Source organism: Schistocerca piceifrons, chromosome 9 (genome assembly GCF_021461385.2).
Source record: "Schistocerca piceifrons isolate TAMUIC-IGC-003096 chromosome 9, iqSchPice1.1, whole genome shotgun sequence".
Classification (NCBI taxonomy): domain Eukaryota; kingdom Metazoa; phylum Arthropoda; class Insecta; order Orthoptera; family Acrididae; genus Schistocerca; species Schistocerca piceifrons.
Genome location: NC_060146.1, coordinates 47,180,664 through 47,186,935, shown reverse-complemented (window position 1 = coordinate 47,186,935; position 6,272 = coordinate 47,180,664). Strand labels below are relative to the sequence as shown.

General features: G+C 41.3%; 1 non-coding gene across 1 annotated transcript; it reads right to left on the bottom strand.

The window, feature by feature from the left end:
* Window positions 1-324: 324 nt before the first annotated feature.
* On the bottom strand, window positions 325-399 carry Trnas-cga. The gene has a single exon. It is a non-coding gene; the product is annotated as a tRNA-Ser (tRNA).
* Window positions 400-6,272: the final 5,873 nt, after the last annotated feature.

Sequence of the window (6,272 nt, the reverse complement as noted above, 5' to 3'; positions counted from 1 at the left end):
TGTGTCATGACTGTAGCACAACTCGGTAATAATTTAGTGTAAGACTGAAGAGTAGCTTATTTCATACGGTCAGATGCTGGTCTAATTTACTGTTTTGTTTAACTGTAGGCAAACTGAAGATTTTCTAACAATGGAATGGTCCACTCCGACGTGTCAAAAACTGCCTTCAGTTTTTTCATACAGTAAGCGTACGCCGAAAGAAACATAATGTCAACATTTTAGCTGCTAAGACACACTGCAAGTATTTAAAAAAGTCCAGAATGAGATTTTCACTCTGCAGCGGAGTGTGCGCTGATATGAAACTTCCTGGCAGAATAAAACTGTTTGCCCGACCGAGACTCGAACTCGGGACCTTTGCCTTTCGCGGGCAAGCGCTCTACCATCTGAGCTACCGAAGCAAGCACGACTCACGCCCGGTCCTCACAGCTTTACTCCTGCCAGTAGCTCAGATGGTGGAGCACTTGCCCGCGAAAAGCAAAGGTCCCGAGTTCGAGTCTCGGTCGGGCACACAGTTTTAATCTGCCAGGAAGTTTCATTTAAAAAAGTTGTTGAAAATTACCAAATTCATAGCTCGCGAAGCGGCTGGAGGTTTGTACACCCCTGCTATAGCAGTAGAAGACAGCACATGCGCAACACGGCGGGCACATGTTATTGGTCGACGCTACGTTCATGAACGGAGAACTTGGCTCAGTGGGATCGTTGATTTGTAAAGCGAATTTCAGTTTCGGTTGTTAGTTTCTCTTACAACTGTGCATAGTTCATATTCGCTCGAATTTGCATGTCATTTAATTCCCGCAATAATCAACAATTGCCTTCACGGTATTGCTAAGTGTTAACAATGTAGATAAAAATTAATTATTTTTTCTATGATTTCTTCGTATTGTCTGTGTAGGTTCCTGAGTTCCATAGTAATGCGGAAAAAATTAATGTCTCCAGCCTTGTAAATACTAGATATGAAGTATGTGCTATGCAGTGAAATCAGCTACAACTCTTGATGATCTACATATGTATCATTCAAGAGTTAATTTCGTTTACATGCATTCGAATGATGGCGCCATTTCGTTAGAAATTGTGGGAACATTAGCAGCAACAGGAGCAACTCGGACGATTCCATGAATTGTGGTCCAAACGATGATTCTTATGTTGATTAAAGTCCAGAGCAGAAATACAGTACATTCCAGCCCAAGGAAAACATGTAGGCCCTACGATAATATTTTTCATTGACACAGAGAATGCTGCAAGCTTTTCGGTTACACGAAAGGGGGACAAAACGCTTGAACTTAAGCAGTGTGCCAAATCGGTTTCATTTCGTAATATCTGAACATGAATTGTATTAATAGAGGAAATATTTACACGAAGTACGAAACATGGGGGATTGGACCATTCCTTTGTAAGAACGATTGTAGGAAAATAAATGTATCATAATATAGCAGAGGTGGTTTTATTAATCATTAAAATATTTTTGTTCTTCTTTTGCGTTTCTCGTTTGTTTCGTTCCTTTATGTAACGTATGTGTGTGTAATACGTTGCTCTTTTATCAGAGTATATTTTTTCTTCTAACCTTTGTGAGGTAAGAGCAGGAAAATTACAAATCCGCCTCGTCATGGCTCCCCAGGTGGCATTTCTATTATGACCTCGACCATGAAGCGAACTAAAGAAAAAAAAAAGAAGTGAAACTGTCATTTTCTTAAAAAGAAAAAGTAACTTCATGAGAAAGTTAAATTCCACGTCTGCTCGAAATAATTTACTGAACTATTTCCGCAGTGCAGAAGAAAAACAATTTGCCAATTGCAAACTGGACTCGACAACTCATAGTGGGCTGAGAGCCGAGGAGATGTTCTTGCTACAATCTGGTGCTCCGACGAGGGAAAACAAATTAACAGCTTAGACACGCGGCAGTAACTCAGCGAAGAACTGTCTTCCTTAGGAGAGCGTGAAAATAACAAACGACTTAACAGGAAGAGAAACGCAGAAGTTCATAAATCAGTGCGCACAGCTGCAGAACATATTGCCGCCATGTTCGCCGTACCCGAAACGCAAAAACGTTCTTCTGACAGCTACTAACACACACAAATCTCCTATAGATGTTGCTCCAAGAAGAATTTTGGAAGGTGGTAATATAAGCAGATTCGTATAAAACACTAAAGGTAACATTAGTTCAGTTTTTACACGTTACAGAGGTACAGCTGTTAGAATATGACCCAAACAAATACAGAAAGTTTTACACAAAGGGAACTGGTTAAATTAAAAGGTGATTTTCGTAAATTCCATCTCCGACCAGCAATTTTCAAGCAGCCGATAACATTCGAAATGTGTATCTTCAACTCGTACTCGAAGAAGCTGAACCCGCTGTAACTGGAAAGGACGAAGGTCTGCAACAGTAAGGTCCGCCTTATTTTCGTATTTGGAATCACCGATCCGTGTAGAAACTCTACGTGTGTCTTCAGGACCACGATTTTTTCCTTTCTTTTCAGTCTTCTGACTGGTTGGATGATGCCCGCCACGAATTCCTCTCCCTTTTCATTTCAGAGTAACACTTGCAAGCTTCTTCCTCAATTATTTGCTGGGTGTACCGCAATCTTTGTCTTCCTCTATAGTTTCTGCCGTCTAGTAACACAGACGTTATTTATTCCCATATGTCTTCACAGATGTTCTGTCATCTCATCACTTCTTCTTGTCAATGTTTCCTTGCCGATTCAATCCTTATCAGTCCGCATAATTTCCAACATTCGACTGTGGCACCACATCTCAAATAATTCAATCCTCTTCTGTTCCAGCTTTCCCGCAGTCCATGTTTCACTACCATAGAATGCAGCGTTCAAAACAAATATTCTCACAAATTTCTCATTCAAATTAAAGCCAATCTGTAACATTAGTAGACTTCTCTTGGCCAGGAATGCCCTTTTTGCCGGTGCTAGTCTGCTTTTTATGTTCTCCTTGCTCCGTCCATCAGTCATTTTTCTCACTAGATAGAAGAATTCCTTAACTTCATGTGTTTCGGGATCACGAATTCTGAAATTGAGTTTCTCACATTTCTGCTTCTTCTCATTACTTTCGACTTTCTTCGATTTACTCTCATTTCATATTCTGTACTCATTAGACTCATTCCATTCAACAAATCCTGTAATTCTACTACGTTCTACCAAATGAGTGGTGTTTTCTGCTTCATCCACACTCTGTTCATATCCACAGTCAGAAGACATATTGAAACTAACTCTTTAATTATTTTTATTATACACTGACGTACCGAATTTTCCCTGACCCTTTTCATTTATTACCCATAATATACGAGGGTTGGAACTTTACTGTGCATCTATTTATTTACAGTTTGTACAAAATAGATACGTGTTTCAAAGTTTTACTGACCTTTAAAGTTGTCAGCAGCATTGTGTACAACCCGCTGCCAGCGATGTGGAAGTCGTAGGATACTCTTAGCAGTGCCAGTTGAGTTGACAGTTCGAGCGGCGCGGTCTATTGCCCGACGAATTTGTAGCAGTTCTGAAGCGAAGGCCGTGAAGTGTTTCCTTCAGTTTAGAAATCGAGTTGAACTTACGAGGGCTTAAGTCAGGGGAGTGCAGTATGTGGTATAGCACTTAGCAGCCCCATCAGTCAAACAAATCAGTAACAGCTTGCACTGTACGTGCTTGAGCATTGTCCTGCAAAATGATGGTCAGGTCCTGCAGAAAGTGTCATTACTTCTGTCTTTATGCTGTTTAGTTTTGGAACACAACTTACGACCAGCTTAGAGACAGAAATGATGACATTTTCTGCGGGACCTGACCATCATTTTGCAGGACAATGCTCAAGCACGTACAGTGCAAGCTGTTACTGATTTGTTTGAGTGACTGGGCTGCTAAGTGCTATACCCCCTACTGCACTCCCCTGACTTGAATAGACAGACTAAAGTGAAGTCGATTTCACTCATTTTGCAAAGAGTAGTATCAACATCGAAACAGATTCTTCTGGTTCCCGCTTCACGGTTATCTTTCATTCAAGTGACGAGACTTTTCACAGTTAAGAAAGTGCTAAGCTTTGAATTAATAATATGCATACCACACGAACCGGCGAATGTATAAATTATTATTCACGTTAAAAGACATTCCCTTGCAACCCTGAGATATTTCTAACAGTAAACGATTAAGGTGCTTCACACCCATCTAAATAATGAAAAGTGTGAGGTCATCCACATGGGTGCTAAAAGGAATCCTTTAAACTTTCGTTACACGATAAATCACTCAAACCTAAAGACCATAAGTTCAACTAAATACCTAGGACTGTGATGGATCGCGGTTCTGAGCTCCCCTGAATCAACAGTTTAATTGGAAAAGACACATAGAAAATGTTGTGGGGAAGGCAAATCAAAGACTGCGTTTTATTCGTAGAACACTTAGAAAAATGTATCACATCTACTAAAGAGACTGCCCGCACTACGCTCGCCCGCCCCCTTTTAGGATACTGCTGCGCGGTCTGGGCTTCTTACCAGGTAGCTTTATTAGGGTACATGGAGAAAGTTCAGAGAAGAGCTGCACGTTTTTTATTATTGCTAAGTGGGTGGAGCTTATACTCAACAACCGAGCTAGGTTAATAATTGGCTCCTTTTACCGACCTCCCGACTCAGCAGCGTTAGTGGCACAACAACTGAGAGAAAATCTGGAATACATTTCACATAAATTTTCTCAGCATGTTATAGTCTTAGGTGGAGATTTCAATTTACCAGATATTGACTGGGGCACTCAGATGTTTAGGACGGGTGGTAGGGACAGAGCGTCGAGTGACATTATACTGAGTGCACTATCCGAAAATTACCTCGATCAATTAAACCGAGAACCGACTCGTGGAGATAACATCTTGGACCTACTGATAACAAACAGACCCGAGCTTTTCGACTCTGTAAGCGCAGAACAGGGAATCAGTGGTCATAAGGCGGTTGCAGCATCCCTGAATATGGAAGTAAATAGGAATATAAAAAAAAGGAAGGTTTATCTGTTTAGCAAGAGTAATAGGAGGCAGACAGATTTCAGACTACCTAACAGATCAAAACGAAAATTTCTGTTCCGACACTGACAATGTTGAGTGTTTATGGAAAAAGTTGGAGGCAATCGTAAAATGCGTTTTAGGCAGGTACGTTCCGAGTAAAACTGTGATGGACGGGAAAAATCCACCGTGGTTCAACAAAGAAGTTAGGATACTGCTGCGAAAGCAAAGAGAGCTGCACTGCAAATTGAAACACAGCCAAAACCTCTCAGACAAACAGAAGCTAAACGATGTCAAAGTTAGCGTAAGGAGGGCTATGCGTGAAGCGTTCAGTGAATTCGAAAGTAAAATTCTATGTACCGACTTGACAGAAAATCCTAGGAAGTTCTGGTCTTACGTTAAATCAGTAAGTGGCTCGAAACAGCATATCTAGACACTCTGGGATGATAATGGCATTGAAACAGAGGATGACACGCGTAAAGCTGAAATACTAAACACCTTTTTCCAAAGCTGTTTCACAGAGGAAGACCGCACTGCAGTTCCTTCTCTAAATCCTCGCACGAACGAAAAAATGGCTGAAATCCAAATAAGTGTCCAAGGAATAGAAAATCCACTGAGATCACTCAACAGACGAAAGTCCACTGAATCTGACGCGATACCAGTTCGATTCTACACAGAGTACGCGAAAGAACTTGCCCCCCTTCTAACAGCCGTGTACCGCAAGTCTCTAGAGGAACGGAAGGTTCCAAAAGATTGGAAAAGAGCACAGGTAGTCCCAGTCTTCAAGAAGGGTCGTCGAGCAGATGCACAAAACTATAGGCCTGCATCTCTGACATCGATTTGTTGTAGAATTTTAGAACATGTTTTTTGCTCGCGTATCATGTCATTTCTGGAAACCCAGAATCTCCTCTGAAGGAATCAACATGGATTCCGGAAACAGCGATCGTGTGAGACCCAACTCGCTTTATTTGCTCATGAGACCCAGAAAATATTAGATACAGGCTCCCAGGTAGATGCTATTTTTCTTGACTTCCGGAAGGCGTTCGATACAGTTCCGCACTGTCGCCTGATAAACAAAATAAGAGCCTACGGAATATCAGACCAACTGTGTGGCTGGATTGAAGAGTTTTTAGCAATCAGAACACAACATGTTGTTCTCAATGGAGAGACGTCTACAGACGTTAAAGTAACCTCTGGCGTACCACAGGGGAGTGTTATGGGACCATTGCTTTTCACAATATATGTAAGTGACTAAGTAGTTAGTGTCGGAAGTTCCATGCGGCTTTTCGCGAATGATG